This window comes from Camelus bactrianus, chromosome 10, assembly GCF_048773025.1.
Source record: "Camelus bactrianus isolate YW-2024 breed Bactrian camel chromosome 10, ASM4877302v1, whole genome shotgun sequence".
In the NCBI taxonomy this organism is placed as follows: Eukaryota; Metazoa; Chordata; class Mammalia; order Artiodactyla; family Camelidae; genus Camelus; species Camelus bactrianus.
In genome coordinates this window covers 69132184-69153339 of record NC_133548.1, presented here as the reverse complement: position 1 = coordinate 69153339, position 21156 = coordinate 69132184, and the positions used below count along the sequence as shown (strand labels likewise).

At 43.2% G+C, this 21156-nt stretch overlaps 1 long non-coding RNA gene across 1 annotated transcript; it reads left to right on the top strand.

The window, feature by feature from the left end:
• The first annotated feature begins 504 nt into the window (after positions 1 to 504).
• Positions 505 to 3975, top strand: LOC141578912 (uncharacterized). Its single transcript, XR_012509807.1, has 4 exons — positions 505 to 1055; positions 1320 to 1474; positions 2614 to 2660; positions 3838 to 3975. It is a non-coding gene; the product is annotated as an uncharacterized LOC141578912 (long non-coding RNA).
• Positions 3976 to 21156: the final 17181 nt, after the last annotated feature.

Sequence of the window (21156 nt, the reverse complement as noted above, 5' to 3'; positions counted from 1 at the left end):
GCCACATGTCAAGCGCTAGAGAGCTCACGTGGTTAGCGGCCCCCGAATTTGACACAATAGCCTTACCCCGTATTTGCTTGGTCCTGGCTTGCTTTTGGTCCCAACTTTGACCTTCGCTTCATTTTTTCGGTTCCATCCTCTGGCAGCAGCTGCTTGCTTCTTGGTTCTCCCACTCAAGACTGAATCCCCTGCAGGAGGCTGGGAACAGGATGGGGCGAATATTAGTAAGAAGAAAACAGAGGTCAAGATAATGAGGAGGCTTTAAAAATCAAGTAGTAACCCTCAATAATTCTATTTCTTATCTTGGACAAACAATTTCAAAAAAAAAAAAAAAGCTTGCACTATGTTCTACACCAGAAACTAACACAACATTATAAATCAACTATACTTCAATTAAAAAAAAAACCTTACAGAACGTATTACTTAACCACTGAGATAATGATTGATGAAAATCACACAAAATAGTGGAAGAACTGGAAATGAGCTCACATTCTAATTTTCCTAAAAGGGAAGAAAGGTACTTCTGCGGGCAACTCAGAGAAAATAAATGTCATACCCATGTTAAGCAAAATTCTACTACAAATTAGTCAAAGGGTGGTGTGTAAGCTTTTAGGAAATGGAGACGTGATCACTGTGAGACAGTCTGCAATCATAAGGGACGATCAGAGGATCAGCGCCCCGACACGCCCTCTTCCTGTTTTGATAAGCTCAGGAGACAGGGCTGAAGCTGAGGCATCTGAATCTCATCAAAGCCTGGCAAGCGTCTCTTGTGATGTCTTTGTGCCAAAACGAACAGAGACCAGCTGGAGGATGACATGAGTGGCGCTGATCTGTATCTGATGTTCAATCCAACTTGATGTTTGTCAAATAGATTTTTTTTCCTCCCTGCAGATCTGTATGACGTCTTGAGGTCTGATCTCAGATCTGTCCTTCACAGTGTTTTAGTGAGTATAATGAAGAACAGACTGGACGAAGACACTGCTCACAAGGGGTGGAAATCTCAGACTGATAGCCAGTACATTAGACAAGAGGCTTGGAACTCAAGATCTCAACAGGTGAGATCTGTGGTATAAACTGACCTTACCTCGGCATAAAACAGCTCAAGAATACAATGGCGTTGGTGTGATTTGCAGGGTCACCTGGGTTAACCCAGCTGTACCAGCGTGGGGTAGGGTGTGAGAAGGGTGTGCAGTTTCTGGCAAGTGGGACATGGGAAGAGCAGTCTCCGGTTATTGCAATTACTGGAACTCTAGACCCTTCCCCTGGGCAGCTGCGGGGTGGCGTTCCTTCCTCCCAGTGACCAGTCAAGTTCCCCTCAGGAGCCGGCACTGATCTGGCTCTGCCTCCTCGTGGCCTCTGCCCTGCTGGTGGGGACAAGTTCTGCTGTTGCTGCCGCTCCTGCCGGGACACTGAACCAGCAGCTGCCCTGCACTCCCACGACCCAGAACAGCGCCTGCCGCATAGTAGACACTCAGTAAGTATTTGTTAGATGAACGAACGAATGACATTTTTCGTTTCATATGAAGAACTTCCTAACCACAGACATTTTTCAAAATGGAAAGGACTTCCCCACAAAGCCTTGTTTCTTATGACTTGAGATATCCGCTTGTCAGGGATATTGGGCAATACATTCAACTACTAATCGGAAGCTGGGAGGGAACCAGAGGAGATTCTCCATTTCCATGAAATATGACTCTTACAGGATTACAGAGAGAAATGTAGTTGGGTTCTTCATAAGCACAACTGACTTCTCTCTCCATTTCCCAATTCTCTTCCCTTACGTGAATTTCTCTCTGTCTCTTGTTCTTATTTGTGGTCTCGTGCTCTCTCTCTCTCTCTCTCTCTCTCTCTCTCTCTCACACACACACACACACAAACCCCTCTGTGTAATCTGGATGAAGCTACCTGGAGCCCTCCACCCCTCATTCCTGGAGATTTGGTTGCCTTGAGCCCAAGTTTCATAGCCTTAGGGGTATCCAAGATTTCTATGAATTTCTGGAAATTTATGTGGTCTCATGATCCCTTAAGCTCCCAAAATCCTGCATCTACACATGTTAAGTCTGTCCACCCCGCATCCACATAGGTGTGAAATCTACCCTTTTCATCACTTTCCAGCAACCAACGTACACAGACTTTACAGACTTACGGGGGTCCATCCCATCACCACCTGCCCACGGTGACTTGGATACCTCTGTAAAGTCCTGTGCGGACTTCCTTCCTCCAGTCCTCCAACCAGCCTCCTTCTCCAACCTCTTCCCTCGCCTTCCCTCCCTTCATCTCACCTCCCTCACTCTTCCCTCCACTCTCTTTCCCTCACCTCTTCTCCTGCCCTTAACTTTCCCCTTTTCTCATCTTTCCCCTCACACTGAAGAGCACCAAACTCCTTTCCCCTGCAAAGCACTGACCCAGTCAAACCCAAGCTTTGCTATCCATCATTTACCCAAACATTTACCCAAGTGCCTTTGTTCCGAGCAAAAATGACCCCTTCCCTATCAAGGGCTGTGGTGCAAAGTGTCAATGTGATATTTTAAATTGCATTTTGTTACGCCTACAACGTATTTTGAGCTCTTACTGTATGCCAGACCTTAGCAATGTTTAATTTGTCTCCTTTAGCTTGGATTGATACTACAAAACCTAATGCTGGAGTTAATCCACAAATGGTAAGTGCATTCTTCTTTAGAAGAGTCAGAAGATTAGACATTAAAAAGATCTGACCATTTAACTTTCTGGGTAAATGGGAACTGACTTAACTATTCTTATACTTGGGAATAAATCCAGTTCCCTCCTGCCCCATGTGAGTCATCTTTTTAAAAGTTTATCTTTTCTGATTATAACATTAACACATACACACTCAACATCATAAAATACAGTTAGGATAATGAGTATGATAGCTAATATATTTTGAGTTTCCATCCTACGCTCAACACTCTTGTGTTTTACATATATTATTATGAAGTAGCGCTGCCTCCACTGGTTACTGATGAAACTGAGAGGTACGAAGTGGCTACATTTATTTCTCAAGATCACACAGCCAAAAACTGTAACAAATAATCATGTCATCTAGAGACAATCATCATCTTGGCGAATATTTTCCATGCTTTTTCCATCATTAAATTCTTTCAATGAGATACTGAATCACTATTTTGCAACCTGCATTTTTAACTTAATAATATTGCAGGGTAGCTTTCCATGACAATCAGCACAGATCTACACCACGTTTATGATGAAACAGTGTTCCGCTATGTGAAGATATAAAATACAGCCATTCTACAGGATTTTAAACAATGATGGGATGAACATCTTATTCATTTATTTTCTTTTCACTTGTCTGATGTTTCACCTTGTTACAAAATTCAAGAAGCGTTGTCACAGAGTCATCTCAACGTACCAAGAATACATCTCAGTTTACTTTAATATATTTGAGAGACTAAGAGATGGTTTTATTTATTTTGTATGTATTCCTTGTTTATATTACTTTTTTAGATTGAACACGAGTAACATTTATGATTAGGTGTTTTTCCCATTAGAGCAAAAAAACAGAACTTTATATGTTGTCTTTTCAAATCACATTGCCATCAGTTAATTTTTTCAAAAATAAACACAATAATTCATTTCTCCATGGGTTCACCGGGCTTCACATAGTTTGTCACACTGGAAATATTAAATGGTGATTTTTGTTTAAGATGATGTTAGTGCCTACTAGTGGTAAAAAAGCAAAACCTGGCCATGATGGTTCATGGGGGGTTTTGTTTTTGTTTTGTTTTGTTTATGTTAAAGAAAACAAACATAATTTATAACTTATGGTATTTTTACTTTTCTTTCCTTTTCTTAATATAGCTGCAAAGAAAGACTGTGAAACTCCAAAAAAAAAAAAAAACCTAAAATAGTATGAAGTCAATTCGGAGCATAATTTCATCATAAATATGAAATCACATATTGTAGTTTGGTCATAAAAGGTCAAGATATTTCGGAAAATTGTAGTTGTTCTGTTTTTTTTAACGGTAACTTTTCACAGTGTCTCAGATTTTTAAGCAACTGCCTAAACTGTAATTGCCCTTGTGGTTAACTACTTTTTATACCGCCTCCAGCTCGGCATTAGACTGACTGACGTTTGAACAGAAATGCTGACGGGATGGTGTTAGGCTAAATCACATCCATCTGGCAACAAGAATAGAAGATGTGGTGTGGCACGTTTAGTAACAAAAGGAAGAAAATCTGGCCTTATTAAGACTGGAAAGTACTGCAGGAGAACTCTCCTCCTGCTTTGCCAGCAGCATCCCCCACCCTGGACAGCACCCCAGGTCCGCCCTTGCGTTACAGTGAGACGACTTAAACGCCACGATGATGTTCTTTCTGACGCGGTTCAGATACTGGGCATAATTAATCAGATATTTCCCTTGCGTGGGAAGCCTTCTCCTAAGTTTTTCTTAGTTGCTTAGGACCTTAAAAATGTCGTAAGAGGGTTGTATTATCCTAAGAACTGGATCTGGGACGATGGTAGGGCCATGACCATGAGTGGACTTGAGTGCACGTTTTCCCTACCTCTAGCTCTGTCCTGTCTGTCTCCAGCATGGGCCTCCTCGCCAGAAGCTCAGGTAACCTCTCCCCGCTCCTTGACACCACAGGGAGGCAGTGAGAGGTCCCGCAGGACACATGAGACGTTCATCTCCAGTTGGCTCAGAACATGCCCTTCACGGCAGAGAGCATGGTGGCCACGTGTAGGGGAGGAGGCTGTACCAGCTGCCCCCTCCTTTCCAGAAGGCAGCTTCTGATAGAGAGGACAGTGGTTGCTGGGCAGAGGGTGCTCCCTTCTGTTACGGGCATTGTGGCCCTTCCTCTGTGTCCCAGACTCAGTCGGTCACCTATTCATTCATCAGCGTTACTAAGGACTCTGTTTTAGGGACCGACCATGCAGCCACGAAGAAGGCAGGCCAAGTCCTGCCCTCAGCGACCTTACACTGTGGTTGGGGAGACAGACCAATGCACAGATAAACAAGCAGCGGACATGCGCGGCAAGAAGAGAGACCAGGGTGAGAGGTAGAGGGCAGCGACTGCTCTAGAGAAATAGTCAGGGAAGCCCCTCAGAGGATGTCTGATATTTGAGCTGAGACCCGAAATAACGAAATAACGGACCGAGCCGTGTCGGGAGGGAGCGAGGCAGGGCCAGGGGCCCGCAGGGCAGGGCGCTCCCAACCCGACTCCGCATCTGCTTCCCAGAGGCCCTCCACACTTTGTTTGCTTTGTTCTCCGCCTAGAAATTTCTCTTCCTTCTGCGCCTCCAAATTCCATTCAGTCTTCCAATCTGCAATACCACTTTCTTAGAAGAGGTTACAAGAAACTCTTTTCTTTTCTTTTCTTAAATTTTTTTTTTGGGAGAGAAGGTAATTAGGTTTGTTTTTCTTTATTTATATTTTTAACGGAAGTACTGAGGATTGAACCCAGGACCTCGTGCATGATAACCACGCCCTCTCCCGCTGAGCTCTGCCCTCCCCACCAATGAACTCTTACAGTGACTGCTCCTTCCTCTGTCCCCATGAAATTTTGTTTCTACCTCAATTACAGAGAAGGGGAAAGGAAGTAGCATTTTTTGAACACCTAGTGTGGCCCAGGAAATGTACTAAATCGTGTATCTGTATATACGCGTGTGTGTGTGTGCATATGTATGTATCATACATCATACATATAGTAGGTCAGTGTATTATCTTTATTTTGGGCTCCTGAAGGTGACATACCTGAACTAAATCAGTTGCTGAAGGCTACACTGCCGCTGTGGGGCTTAGGGCTGGCTGACCCCCTTTATGTTGGCTTGAAAAATTGGGGGGGGGTTGGAACAGAACAGATAACATCTGAGATGATTTACAATGAGAAGCTCTTGTATGATTCTGCAGCCCCCAGCATCTTAGAGGGCTGGTGCGGGCAGACGGTTCAGCTGTGAGGAGGCTGGGTCACGGAGGTTCGGACACGTGTGATTGGTCTGACCCTGTGGAGGAATCACCACCACCTGCCCTCGGACTGTTTCGATGCTGTGACGATTGGCTGCACAGATCCTAGAAAACATCGCCACCTAGTGGCAAGTTGCTTGAACTTACCATCCATCCATCAATTATTTTTAAGGCGTCTGTTAGGTGCCAAATACTGTTCAACGGTGAACAGTGAGCGGGAAAGACTCAGCCCTAGTGGGACTTACAGTCTAATAGGGGACAGACTAGTCCCAAGCCCCACAGTGGGAATGTAGCCGTCAGCAGTTGATTCAGCTCAGATGTCACAATCTTGGAGGCCCAAAATAAAGATAATACATTACTTGTTCACTTTTTTGTTAAGGAAAGTTTTCTTTTAATAGAGAAAAGATAGACACGTTACCTATTGGGTTAAACAGCTTCTGAATGAGCCAGCTTGAAAGTTCCCTTTGTATGACATTTTTAAACTGCTTTATACTATCTCAAGTACTTTCTTTTTCCTTGATTCTTAATATTTCTAAGACCATTTACTAATTTTTAAATGTGCTTCAATGGTTTTCTTATCTTATAGAACATCATGGGAAAATAGAATAAACTATAAATTAAGTATTTTATTATTAATGAACATAGACTTTGTCTTTTATTCTTATAATAAAGAGTCTGACTTCATTTTTTATGTTTGCTGACAGCTTTCAGGCCTTACCACTTCCTTCTTCTTCTGCCCCACCACATCTGGGCAAGTTATAAAAAATCCCGGGTACTTCCTCCTTTAGCTGCAGGAACATTCAAAGCATGCAAGCCCTGAACCCCACCTCCTGATCACAATAAAAACACAGTCAGTCTCCTATCCCTGCTCTCTCGGGATAGCCGTTCTTGGACCTGCCTGGAAGCCACTCAGTTCTCCCCAGAAAGCCTCATTATGTGCTTTACATACCATTACAAACAATCTTGAGAAAGAAGAACAAAGCTGGAGGCATCACACTCCCTGATTTCAAACTATATTACAAAGCTATAGTAATTGAAACTGTACGGTACTGGCATAAAAAACAGACACATAGATCAATGGAACAGAATAGATAACCCAGAAATAAACCCACACTTATGTGGGCAATTAATCTATGACAAAGGACCCAAGAATACACAGTGGGGAGTGGACATTCTTCTCAATAAATGGTTTTGGGAAAACTGGACAGCAATTTAGCTGAAGAAAAAGACGACACTAACTCAAAAAGATATACATACACCTCCCATGTTCATTGCAGCATTATTTACAACAGCCAAGATATGGAAACAACCTAAGTGTCCATCAGCAGATGAATGCATAAAGATGTGAGATATGTATATATAAACACACACACAATGAAATGTTATTTAACTGAATAAAACAAGGACATCTTGCCATTTGTGATGATATGGATGGACTGAGGGCATCATGCAAAATGCAATAGGTCAGAGAAAGACAATACCATACAATCTCATTTATATATGTAATCTAAAAAAACAAACGAACAAACAAAAACCCTTAGATACAGAGAATACATTGGCGATTGTCAGAGGAAGGAGGGTGGATCATGGGGGAAATGGGTAAAGGAGGTCAAAAGATACAAACTTCCAGTTATAAAATAAAATATGTCATGGGGATGTTACATACAACGTGGTGACTATAGTTAATAATACTGTGTTGCATATCTGAAAGTTGCTATGGGAATAAACCTTCAAAGTTCTCATCATCAGAAAAAAAATACTTGTAACTATGTTTGGTGACAGAGGTTAACTAGACTTACTGTGGTGAAAATTCCACAATATATACAAATACCAAGTCATTATGCTGTACACCTGAAACTAATATAATGTTATATGTCAATTATAACTCAGTGAAAATTAATAATAATAATAATAATAATAATAATAATAATAATCAAAGCTACCTAGTGATAAAAAAGACAAACAGACAGACAAAAAAAAAACTTATCCTACCCTCTTGGTGCAGGAATGGATTAAAGTCTCCACACCCAAATTAAATCTGGGGGAACCGGAAGGGTCTGTCCCACATCTGTGTGGTGGCCACAGACCTATTTCTTAAAATATGAAAGTATATTATACATGATTATAATTAAATACTAATCTGAGCATAATCTACAGAATATATTTTATAATCTAAATAAAGGTATCCACTAAAAGCAGTAAGGCAAGAGGTTCTGTTAGAGCAGGCCGATAGAAAGGTGGCCACCAGCCAAATGGCAGGAGACCATATATCTTGGGCGGACAAAGAAAAGCAGGAACCTCTGGACTGATAAGAAACCACATATTTGGGGATGACAAGTGTCTTGGAGGCAAACAAAGAAAGGTGGGAAAAGACAGGAATCTCTGGCATCCAAACATAAACTTTTGCTCATTATGCCCTCATTACAATAAAATTAGCCTTGCAGATTAGAAGTACGCATCATGCACTGATCCAGACTAAATAAGGACAAAATCCCTCCTCCCTTTGGGAAGGTGGATTCGGGATGAAAATCAGGGAATAAGACCCCAAACCCTTCCCTCCCTGATGGATATCCCACCCCTTCATTATTACACCCTACGTAACCAACCTGCCAAAGAAACACAGGGCAGCCGCTCCCCTGAGCCTGCCCGCTCTCCCCTTGAGAGTGGACTACCCACCCCTTAATAAATCCCCACTTTACTTTCTTGACCTCTGAGTCTCATCTCTGAATTCTTTCTGGGAAGAGACAAGAACCTACTCTCTAGGAACAGTTTAAAAAGGTTGGGAGATGCTTTTGACAGAATGATTTGGACCTTTATCCTCACTACCTGAAGCAGATTTTAAAAATACAAAACTGTGACTGGAAAGGAAATGCTGTTGGAGAGACCGCGTAGCCCCGGCGATCACACGTAAACCTGAGAAGCATTCATTGCAGCAGGCGCGCTCTCAAGGACGCGGCTAGGCTAAAGAGAACGCACTCCACACCAGAATTTTCTTAGATCCTTAGTAACCTTCCCTCCCCTCACTCTCAGAGATGCCAGAAGGAAATAAGTTGCCAAAGCAAAAATTACCTTTATTTCTACTTTAGTAAAAATAAGACCAACAAATATCATTATGTTAAATGATTTAAGTCAAAATGCAGTGACAAGTATTTTTAAATACATACGTATGTTAAGAAATAAAATACCTTGTGTGGCCCTTTCTTCTTTAATTTCTTGGCTCCAAATTGAGGAAATGTCAGACTAAGACTTTGGTGTAGATTTTTACTATAAAACTTGGTCACTTTAGCTTCCATTCTGTTTTGTCTTTCTGTTCTGGGCCACAGATTTTCAAGCCAAATAATAGAACGTTAAAGGAACATGCAGATCTGAGTATAAATCCCAGCGTCTACCAGTTCCATTTGCACCTGCCCTGGCTCTTTTAGCTCCACCTCCCCTGAGTTTGTAAAAATGGAAGGCTTGACATTTAAGGGCCCAGTGACACTCTAAGGAGTGTGTTTTTTGTTTTTATTTTAGGGGGGGAGAGGTAATTAAGTTTATTTTATTTATGTATTTTTCTTTTATTTAAAGGAGGTACTGGAGATGGAACCCAGGACCTCATGCATGCTAAGCATGCTGTCTCCCACTGAGATATACCCTCCTCCTTTAAGAGTGTTGATGTGCCAATGTTTCTCCAAAAAAAAATGAAGATTGCTTTAAAATCAGGTTTGTATTCTTTATCAGTGATTTCAAGGTCAGAAAAACTAAATAGATTGGGTTATTTAAATAGAAAACTTATGAGAGCAGATATAACCTGTAATTTGTATACTGTCCTTTGTATGTTGGGTTTAATATCCTGAAACTTCAGTGCATTAAAATTCTTCGAGTTGCAGAAAATGAAGCAGACCAGTTTCAAGCACAAATGAATTGCAAAGATCTGGGTTTGCAAGTAGGAAGCAGGACCAGAAGGCTGCAGCAGCAAGGCTCGGCTCCACTCACTCCCTACTCACATCTGCAGTTTAAGAGTCCAGATACTTTAAAAAGGGAATCTGATAGGCCAGGATCAGGATTCATCCTTAGAGTCGGGTAGTCCTGTAGCACTGGGCCAGCTGCTGGCAGTTCCTAGAAAGGGTAGAATGATTCTAAGCAGGGCATTCACCCAAGAAGCACCTGCCTGCCACGGCACGCCCACTAACTTCCCTAAATTCTTTTACATGATACAGATGAACGATATTTCTCAAGTCCAACAGCTAATTTTCCCCAGGTTTAATCCTCAGGATTATAGACCTGAATGTGGTAAAACTAAAAGCCTGTGATATGTGCATGAAACTCTCTATAAATAAGCACAAGAAAGGCAGAAAAGGTAATCCCTTCTCATACTGTAACTTCCAAAAAGAATTTTGTGATACGTATGTAGTTTCATATTCGTGCTTCAGTAAAAAGATTTATTCTCCTGATATGATGGCCTGTGCCAGCATTTTATATCCATAATCTTTAATTAGTGCAATGACTCTCTGCAGTGTACTGAACAGTGTCCCCCCCGAAAGCCATGTCCACTTGGAGCCTCAGGATATGACCTTGTTCGGAAGCAGGACTTTACAGATGTGAGGATCACGATGAGATCATGCTGGAGCAGGGTGGGCCCTAAATGCACTGAGGGTGTCCTGACAAGGCACAGAGAAAGACACACTGAAGACACAGAAGAAGAAAAGATGACGCAGAGATTGGAGCAACGGGCCTGCCCACCAAAGACGGTCTGTGACGGGGTCCAGGACACACTGCTCCAAAAGACTGAGACAGGAAGCGAGGGGGCAGGGCACAGCCATTCAAGGAATGACACAGCCATTAACACCAAGGTGGCGGAAAAATCCACCTCCCAACAGACCTTGAAGCCTAAGAGGGCCAGAGATTTGATTTCCAGGAGGCCTTGAGCTGCCTCAGACGCTCACTGTGATGTATTAGCATGGTAGGCGGCCCTCCCACAGGCGCCAGGACAGCTCTGAGGCTGACCGTAAATGGTCAAAAAGTGGGCAGTGCCCAGTTCCTGGGAATCCCAGCCCCTTCCCCGAAGGAGGTGGAATAATCTTCCCACTTGTTAGCGCAGGAAGTTCGGAGCCCATGAAAACTATCAGCCCACCTCGTGACCACTTTCCTTTCTGAGCGAGGCGGACCTCACCACAGAATACGTACACCTTACTTTAAACGGAGCACCCGACCCCCACGCTTCATGGCCTTCCTCTAGTCTTCTGAGACGGCCTGCACTCTGTCTATGGAGTGTGCATCTCTCTGGACTAAATCTACCTTTACTCAACTGTGGCTCGCTCTTGAATTCCTTCCTGCACGAAGCCAAGGACCCACGTGGCACAGCCCGTGCCAGAGGCTCATCCGAGACCTGGGACACGGCCATCCTCTCGCCCCACATTTTCGTGTATCCATCCAGCACCTTGGTGTAAACAGAAGGACTTTGAGAAAATAGCAGAAAAGGAAGGCCACTCTGACCTGCCCCCACCACCAGGCCCTTCTCCCCTGAAGCAAATCATAAATCTCTCCTGTAAGCGACGCCCTCTCTAGACTCAAAGGGAAGGGACAGCCTTCTCTCCAAACACAAGGGACGCCAAGGATCCAAACCAGCAGCTTCGCCAAGCTGCCCCAGTTTACTGCACGTGCCTCATCCTCTTTCCTGCTACATCTTCCCTCCTCTTCAAATCTGGCGTAAAAACACACGAGTTGAATCATTTCTTCGGGACTTCATTTCCAGACGAAGGCTCCTGAGTCACATAAAACTTGTAGTGAACAAATCTGTACACTTTCCTCCTGTGCATCTGGCTTTGTCAGTGTAATTTTCGGACCCAGCCAGAAACGCCATGAAGGTGGAGGGAAGATCTTCCTGCCCTCAGCAGCACCTGGGAGAGAGGCACCAGGAGGCTTCTCCCTCAGAGCCTCCAACAAGGAGTCGGCCCCACTGACACTCCTCCTGACACCTTGAGTTCAGACTTCTGGTCCCCTGAAGTGCAAGAAAATGAATTCTGTTGTTTGAAACCACCCAGTTGCTGGCCTTTTGTTATGGCGGCCCAGGAAATGAACACCCTCCACGAGGTAGGTTTCACTGAGTAATTTGCCCAAAGTTACATAGTTTCTCCTGCCAGCAAAGCGGATGTCGTGACTGGAGCTCCCACGCCAGTGGGGGGACCTTGGGAAGGGAAGCCATGTCCAAAGGGGCATAAATCGAGTAGGTGGAAGGAGCCTGGGCCCCTGATGGCTGCAAGCCGCCAATCAGCCCTGACCTCGTTGTCACAGGAGAACAACAAATAAAACCGTGCCTTGTTTTATCCCTGCGATCAGGTAAAACTGCGTCCAAACTGCCACCGCCACCTAGTGCCAAATTAGGACTGGAATCTGAACGTACATGAAGCTAAACTCTCACATGCATTCTGTCAGCCCAGTCGCTTTCCTGCCTGAGGATGCAGGAGGCCTGGGAACAAGCTCTGGTTTTGCCACTACTGCATACGAATGATACACACTGAATGCAATCCACATGAGTCACACGCTATTCTAGGCCCTGCGATACCACAGGACAGACCAGAGCCCCTGGGAGTTTATATTCTAATGAGGGGTGACACATAACTTTTGAAAAATATGCCAGTATCAGGTGTGATTGTAATAAATGCTGTGGAACAAAATGCCACCAAGGTGGGCAGGTTGTGCTAGGAAGGGGGTTTCAGTTTTCATTGAGGTGGTCAGAGGACCCACCCCACCCGACCCCACACCAGGAAGGTGACATCTGAACCAACAACCTGGAAGAGACAGACGATCAAGACAGAAGAAAAAGAAATAGCAAGCCATAGGGTCGTGATCCACCTCCACCTTCCAATCTGTAAAATGAGATGATGGACAAAATGATCTCCAAGTCTCTTAGAAAGATAATGAGGACGTGGGAGCATGTGACATCAAGGGACCACCAGGAACCTTGCCTGGAAATACTTCCTACCTGTCAGGAGGTCCCAATGCAAATCTTCTAGGCTAGAATTTCTCTTAGTCCCATGGGAAGTTTATAGGTGTAAAAGAGAAGGGAGTGGAGAGATTGCTCCGAGATCAAATAAGCTTTGGAAACGGACTTAAAATAGTTCAGCAGAATTTCTTTCCTTCAGGACTTCTCAGATCCTTTACTATGGCAACGTAGGCATGATTATCTGAAAGCGAGTGGTAGGATGCAGACTCTGCCAAACTTATTTGACCGTCGAAGTCTTTTTTATGCAGAGCACCTGGTGAGACTATTTCGTAGAACGCACTTGGGGAACCACCCTAGGGGCTGGTAAACTTTTTCTGCAAAGGACCAAAGAGAAAATATTTTAGGCTCTGTTGCAGCTACCTGTGTCCTTTTGGCTTGAAAGCGGCTATAGACAGCATGTAAACGGATGGGTGTGGCTGTGTCCTAATAAAACTTTGCTAATGGATGCTGGAATTTCGATTTCATGCAATTTTTGCCTGTCATGAAATGTTATTCTTCTTTTGAGTTTGAAAAAAACTATTTAAAAATGTAAATAGCATTCTTAACTCATGCAAAAACAGGCAGGGGACTGGATTTGACCTACAGGCTATATGTTGCCAACCCTGGCTTTAGAAAGATGCGCTATTATCCTATTTCTTCCTTAACTGATACATTATTTTATTATTATTATTTTCTTTTTTTTAAACGGAGGTACTGGGAATTGAACCCAGGACCTCCTGCATGCCAGTCAGGTACTCTACCACTGAGCGACTCCTCCCCCAGTACATTCTTTGAAATGCATGCTGATGATACACTGCTTAAAGTCACAGTGCTGGTGTCTTGACCAAACAAACAAATGAAAAGGTGGTTGTAAGTCATATTCAGAAAATATCTTTGAAGCAGATGAAAGATTGTTCAGAAAAAAAAAAAAAACCACATTGTTAGACTTAGCGCCTTATAACTACCTCTTGATAGAAAAATGGAGCTTAACTCTGCACTCACAGTTCTGATTGTCCTTTGATAACTGAACCACTGGGGGGGAAATGGCATATATTTTTAGTACTGGTTTTTATTTGCCTTTATAAAATTTCTAAAAATCGAATTATCATTCTTTCTCTAGAAGGCTCAATAAATGCTTGTTGAATGAATGCATTAACCCTTCTGCTGAAAGGGAAACACTGCATTTGGCATCATCTTAGGCAAAATTGTAAAGAAAGTGATCTTGAACACACACTCAGTTGCCTTTTTTTCTCTCTACATGGTAGTCTATTCACCATTATTATTGTTTGTAAACCAACCTTTTCCCTTTCTTTCTCTTGCCAAGATCTCAATACCTTCATGCTCCTTTCGCTTCCACTTTTTAACTAAAGCATATATGCAGGGTAAATAAGAGCCTCATTCTTACTATAATGTAAAAGACTTATAGCAGCAAACAGTTTTAACTATTCTGTAGGGTGGATTTGCATTTTAACAGAAGGAATGAAGATTTACCTCAGGGAGCCAGCAGGTGGCAAAAGCCTTTCTTCCAGGAACCTCAGGTAGACTCCCACTTCTGAAATCACATCCCAGAGGAAGTCACTGCCTTCACCCAGAAGGAAAGAAAGGCTTGTCACAAAGAGACTCATGGAAACAGCTTGCCTGTAGTGGAATCCTGCGTGATCCCAGGCAGAGACTCTGCTCAAGGCTAACCTCTACCCCGCTCCAGGGCAGGCTGGGGCAAATCCTCCAAGAAGAGTCACAAATAAGGATAGTGACCGTGCTTTGGACTGCATTTTGTAAACACCTGTAGAAGAAGAAAAAGAATTTTCTCTCTAGCCTTGTTCTTGGCCGAGACCTTCCGTAACAAAACACAGATTAACAAGAGAAAAAATAATGCAGGAGTTTATCAACATGTACACCTTATATATACATGGAGACCCAGGGAAACTGAGTAACTCCCCAAGGTGGGCTGAGTCACCAGCTTAAATACCATCTTCAGCTAAAGACAAGAAAAGAAAGGTGTGGGGGCAAGGTACAGCTCAGTGGTAGAGGGCCGCTTAGCATGCATGAGGTCCTGGGTTCAATCCCCAGTACCTCCATTAAAAAATAAATAAATAAATAAATAAATAAACCTAATTACCTCCCCCCCAAAAGAAATAAAAAGTGTAGCCAATATTTTATAACCATAAATGGAGTATAAACTTTTAAGAATTGTGACTCACCACGTTGTATACCTGTAACTTATGTAGTATTGTATTTACTATACTTCAATTAAAAAATAATAATTTTTAAAAGATAACATGATATTGGAGAAGACATAAAAAAGGAAGGTGTGGGGGAGGGGAGTTCAGTTTCGGGGAGGCTACCAGGAAAAGGACAGAGTTTGTTTTACAGACTTAAGTTAATGCCATCTCCCCTGATAAGGTACCCTTGTGACTTAGTCATCCTTCTTTTCCTGGTGCAAAGAGAGTGATCGCTGACAAATGGAAATTTCCTTTACAAATGTAAATGTCCTCTACCAAAGGGGAATTTCTACCGTTTTCAGAGCTTCTCCTGTACCTGCTGATTCTCAAATAATCAGCTCACAATAATCCGAATGCCAGGCGCGCATATTCTGGGCTGGCATACTCTGCTTCCCCTCACACCAACACACTGAGGCTGTTTTAGAAAAAACAGTGTTTTACTGGAGTGTTTACAGGAAAGATTTCAAACCCAAGGACCTCTACCCGCTGAGATTTTTAAGCCCCATCACCTGAAGGGAAAGGTCTGAGATGCTTGGTTAGCAACTGACAATCCAGGTGGAGTATCAACTCTGACAGCACCAATATGTACTTTGCCTTTTTACAAGGCGCATAAAATATGTAAATGAATATTTAACCTACCAAGACAGGATGGCTCTGTGCGCAGTCACTGGCTTTGGATCATTGCTTGAATTGAGCAACATCATAATTTAGAGCCCAGACAGGCTTTCAGACTTGCGGGGGAATATAAAAATCGTGTCCAAGGACAGCATAACCCAGTTGCAGATATAATGGAGGACACGCATTCCGTCGCCTTTGTCTTTTCCATTATGCTCATCTGCTTTCTCCACTACGGGATGTGATTTCTAAAACTCTCTGCTTTCCATGTTGATGGCTTGCAGGGAACTGAGTGAGAGTAAGAGCTGAAAAAGCAACAAGACCTTTGTGTTCTCACGTTACATTATACTTTCCAAGCGTTTGAAGTTAGTGTAACCCTTCTCTAAGTACTTGGCAAACTTTAAACCATACATCTGTGAAGCTGGGGTTTTTCCCCCCCCCCTTCACATTACCTTTCACCTACTTTAAAATAAACCACTCATTGTTCAAGAGGGAAAACGCAAATTTGTTTTTCCAAAGTAATCTATAACGGAGTAAAACATTGCTGGAAGGTTTGCAATTAACTAATTTACTGTGCAATAAATCTCAAAGGGACTGGAAGTTAATGAGGGAGTCATTTTTCAACCTTCAATATTTAGGCCTCTGTTTGCTTTCTTTTTTAATTAACAAAACGTAAACTCTTTTTTTAAATTAGAAAAGCATCTGAACCTGATTTTCTAAATGTTTAAACTATACAAAAACACAGACAATTAAAAGGAAGAAGCAATACCCACTTTCTTGGGTATCTTGATTTGTTTCATTAGTAAAACAATGGAAGCCGGTTTGTTTGCAAACGTTTTTAGATTTAACTTTCAGTGTTGCCTGTATTTTCTCAGAGCTTATCACTCAGAGATAACAAAAGCTACTTTAAAACTCATTACAGAAATAGAAATAGAAGGCCTACTATGCACCCGGCCTCGTACCAGCTTACCAGACCGCGACACACAGACATATAACTCAGTGACCTTAATTCTGTAATAGACATTCGTACTGTTTTTTAATTAAGCTTTTTATTGGGGGGGGGTTAGGTTTATTCATTCATTTTATTTTATTTTTTTTTATTTTTTAATGCAGGTACTGGGGATTGAACCCGGGACCTTGTGCATGCTAAGCAGGTGCTCTACCCTCCTCCTATGAAGGACATTCTTATAGAATCAAATGGAAACTTCCCACCTTGGCTGCTAAGGCCTTTCCTGATCTGACTTTGCCTGGTTTCCATTGCTCTGTCTTCCATGCCTTGCCCTGGAACCATGCGAAACTATTTACAATTCTCCAAACATTCTAACCTTTCCCATGCTTTTATGCCTTTGCAAACACTAATCTGCCTACTAGTAATGTGCTTTCCCCCTTGGAGCACTTCATGAAGTTCTAGTCATCCTTCAAGCATTAACTCAAATATCACCTCCTCTTTTAATTACTTCCCGGCCCCCGGTTAAGGAAAAGTTAGTTACTCCTTTGTCCTTGAACCCAGCGCACCCTGAATGCAGTTACATAAAGTGACTGTTTGGTAATTATTGATTCTGGTTTCTGTCTAGAGTGAGCTTGTGCAGAACGAGGGGTGGGAATTTATCATCTTTTCAGTCTCACTGATGGTCCCTCGTGCCCCGAGGGTGGCAGGCAATAATCACAGTGTGTCGAGGGCACTGAGGGATGAGTGGCTCTCTTTCTGGTTGTCGGGGAAGACTTCCCAGAACAGGAGACACTTGGCTTTGACCAGAAACGTCTCAGGAATTCCAAGTAAAGCAGACAGCACGCGCAGAAGCAGGTGACTGGAGGTGCAGGCAGGTGAGGCTTGTAAAGCGGGTTGTGACAAAATGGAAAGACCCTCTGTGACACGCTCCAGAGTTTGGCAGCAGCATCGTGGGCACGTTGATAAGCCAGATGGAGAGCAGTGGGGACACCGCTCTCAGTCTGGGTGGGAGTCAGTCACCGCCTAGATTAATATTTTAGCCACAGTCGGGGGAAGGGAGGGTACAACTCAGTGGTGGAGCACGTGCTTAGCAGGCACGAGGTCCTGGGTTCAAAGCTCTGCACCTCTGTTAAAATAACTTACTAAATAAATAAACCTAATTACCTCCCCCCTCTCAAAACAAAAAACAAAAACACAAAGATACTAGCCATAGGGATAGAAAAAAATTTAAGTAGAGAAATATTTAGGAGGTAGACCTGCAACTTGACTTGATACGGGGCTCTGTAACAGAGGGAGGGCTTTAAGCACTGAGTCATAGGACGAGATTCATACTAGAGAGGAATCACTGGCCACTGTTGTGTGAAGAGCAGATGGGACTGGGGTGCAGGCAGAGGAGGGAGGCCAGCAGAACAGAACTATTGCCGACCCAATCTCACTACACCGTGTGCTCCATGGACTTGGGGGTCTGGCCCCTTAAGTCGACTTTCACTTACGACATTGCTTCTCTGGGAAAAGTGATCTGAGTCCTAAACTGACTTTCAAATATGTTTTTGGAACATAGCCCACATGTAGTTTGGGACTGGCTGCTCTGAGGGCTGTGGTTGGGGGAGCCAGGGTTTGGAGCAACCCCAGTGCCAGCCTTAGTTAACGTCACAATAAGGATAAACAAGCACCATTGTGCATCTGGAGAAATTACCGCTTTGCTGCATCCAATAAAATTTGTGCTTTTCCACTTCTATTAAGTGATTACTACCAATTTGCTAGTTAGTAGGAGCAGAGATCAACTTTCACAATGCTTTCTTTGCCTGCCAGCAAGTCCAGAAGCTGTCCATTTCTAGTAAACGATGAAAAATATATGATGATGGGAAATCACAGCATTTGTACTGTGAAAACAAATAGATGATGATATGGAAAATGAAAATCAGATGTAAGCAGGTAAAAACATAGGTAACATCTTAAAAGAAATGCCTTCCAGTGCCACTAGGTTAAAAAAAAAAAGGATATTTGTCATCACTGCACAAAACAGTATTGGAAGAAGGAACTATAATTATATACAATGTTTACAGGTAAACGCTTCAGTGTTCTCTGGAAGATGACCTTGGTGTGACCGGGCGGTAATTTACACCTGGGGGCTTTCACAGACTGTAGAAGGAACGCTGGTCCCTCTACATTTATCCACCCGCCAGGAATGCTGGAAATGAGCGCGTGCTCTGGCTGGAAATATGATGACTGGGTTCCTAAAGATGATTGCTGAGCTTCTCCTGAGTCTTTCAGCTCTTTATTGTCAAAGCTTATCTTTTAAGGCTACAGAGCTTACAGCCAGGAAACACAAGAAAGGTCACCTCCAGAAGCTGAGGTTAAGAACTGAGCAGTCCAAATGCGGTTTTAACCAAAAGGTAAAGTCGACACTGGAGAGAAAGCCATGCCCAAGTGGCAGGAGCAGATCCCGGGACCCTGGAGGTCACGTCAGGCCCAGTCCTACTGGGCTTTGGGTCAGGGCGCTGGGCAAGTTCAGGCGTGGGTGTCTGGCCCCAGAGGAGGCAGCAAATGAAGAAAGTCCAGGAGGGAGAAGTGGCCTTCTGATGGGGGCTGGGTGTGGAAAGCGGTCTAATAACTGACCACCAGAGTCGGGCTTCATCGCCCTGAGGAGACAGAGCTGGCAGCCTTTGGACACCAGGGCCTGGGGGCATTAAGTCAGAGAAGCCATATTGAAAGAGATGAACTCAAAGCACAGCAGAATTCAGCTCACAGGGCGACAGTTATGAACTTCGAAAAAAAGTTGGGGGTGGGAGGTAATTAGGTTTATTTATTTACATATGTTAATGGAGGTACTGGGGATTGAACTCAGGACCTTGTGCACGCTAAGCATGCGCTCTGCCACTGAATTACACCCTACCCTCACATGGGATGAGATTAACCTGAACTGACGACCCAAAGTCCTGAATCCCCACGTTCCTCAAATCCAAGCCTGAAAATACCCACCACCCAATTAGGAGCTAGAGCTCCCTACTTTCTTCCTTTTTTAAAAATTTTATTTTATTTTATTTTTAATATTTAAAAGAATTTTTTTTTTGGTTTGATTTTGGGGGGGGGCGTTTGGATAATTAGCTTTATTTACTTATTTACCTTTAGTGGAGGTACTGGGGATTGAACCCAGGACCTCATGCGTGCTAAGCTCGCACTCTACCACTGGGCTATGCACCCACCCTCCTACTTCCTTGAGGATAATGCAGAGGTCTCTACCCTGAAGACAACGTGTATTGTTCCCTCCTTCCATTCCCTCCTCCCCAAGATCAGTACCCACCTGACCTCTGGCTTCAAGGATAATAACTAGGTTAAGTCACAGTTTAAGATGAAGTCATGCTGCTGAGGAAAGAAGGGAGCTCTTACAAAGAAGCTCCTAGCCAGGAGCCAGGAGACAAGGCTTGAGATTGGAATAAGGAGACTGAAGCATAAGGATGGGTAAAGAAGAGTTTTGAGTTTACCAATGTGAAGCAAAATATAGGGTTTAACACCCTGGAAAAGATCTCAGGAGGTGCTGCAGATCTGTTACTAGTTTGGCTCATACTAGGAGAGCTCCTAGGTGCATGGAGAAAAACAATCCCACACTGAGTGAGGTACACATGCCAAGGAGAGGAAGGAGGGACTTAAAGGCTCATACCACCCCCAATGGAGGCCAGATGGAAGTGCTTAGCTGTGAAAAGATGGGTGGATGCAATTACTGTCATGAGTGATAAAACTGGAGGGACAGCCAAGGACTTCTGACCCACTGAGAACTGTGGAGGTAGTTAATGGAACACAGCCTCCCTAGGGGCAATATAAATGGGTAGCCAACAAGGGTACTTCTCAGTCTGTTTAATCAAAAGAAATCAAGGATGGAAATGAAAACATATGTCCACATAAAAACCTGCACCCTAACATTGATAGTAATACTATTCAAATGTTCATCAACTGGCAAATGGATAAACAAAATGTGGAATATTCATGCAATGGAATATTATTTGGCCATAAAAAGGGAACAAAGGATGGATACATGCTACAACATGGGTGAATCTTGAAAACGCTTGGTTAAGTGAAAGAAGCCAGTCACAAAAGACCACATGTTTTATAATTTAGTTTATATGAAATGTCCAGAACAGGCAAATCTGTAGATAGAGAAAGTAGATTAGTGATTGCTCAGGGCTGGGGTGGGCATGGGGAGGGCTGGGGAGATAAGGAGGTGATTCCTAAAGGGCATGGCACAGGGTTTCTTTTTGATGTGATGAAAATGCTCTAAAATTAACCTTGGAGATGACTGTACACATCTGCGAATACACTAAACACCTGAGTTCTATGTTTTAAAGCAGTGAATTGTATCATAGGTGGATGGTATCTCAATAAAGCTATTAAAAAAAAAAAAAAAGAAACCAAGGATGGATAAACAGGAGGTTGAAAGTAATTAGCTCAGTAAAAAGTCACAATCCT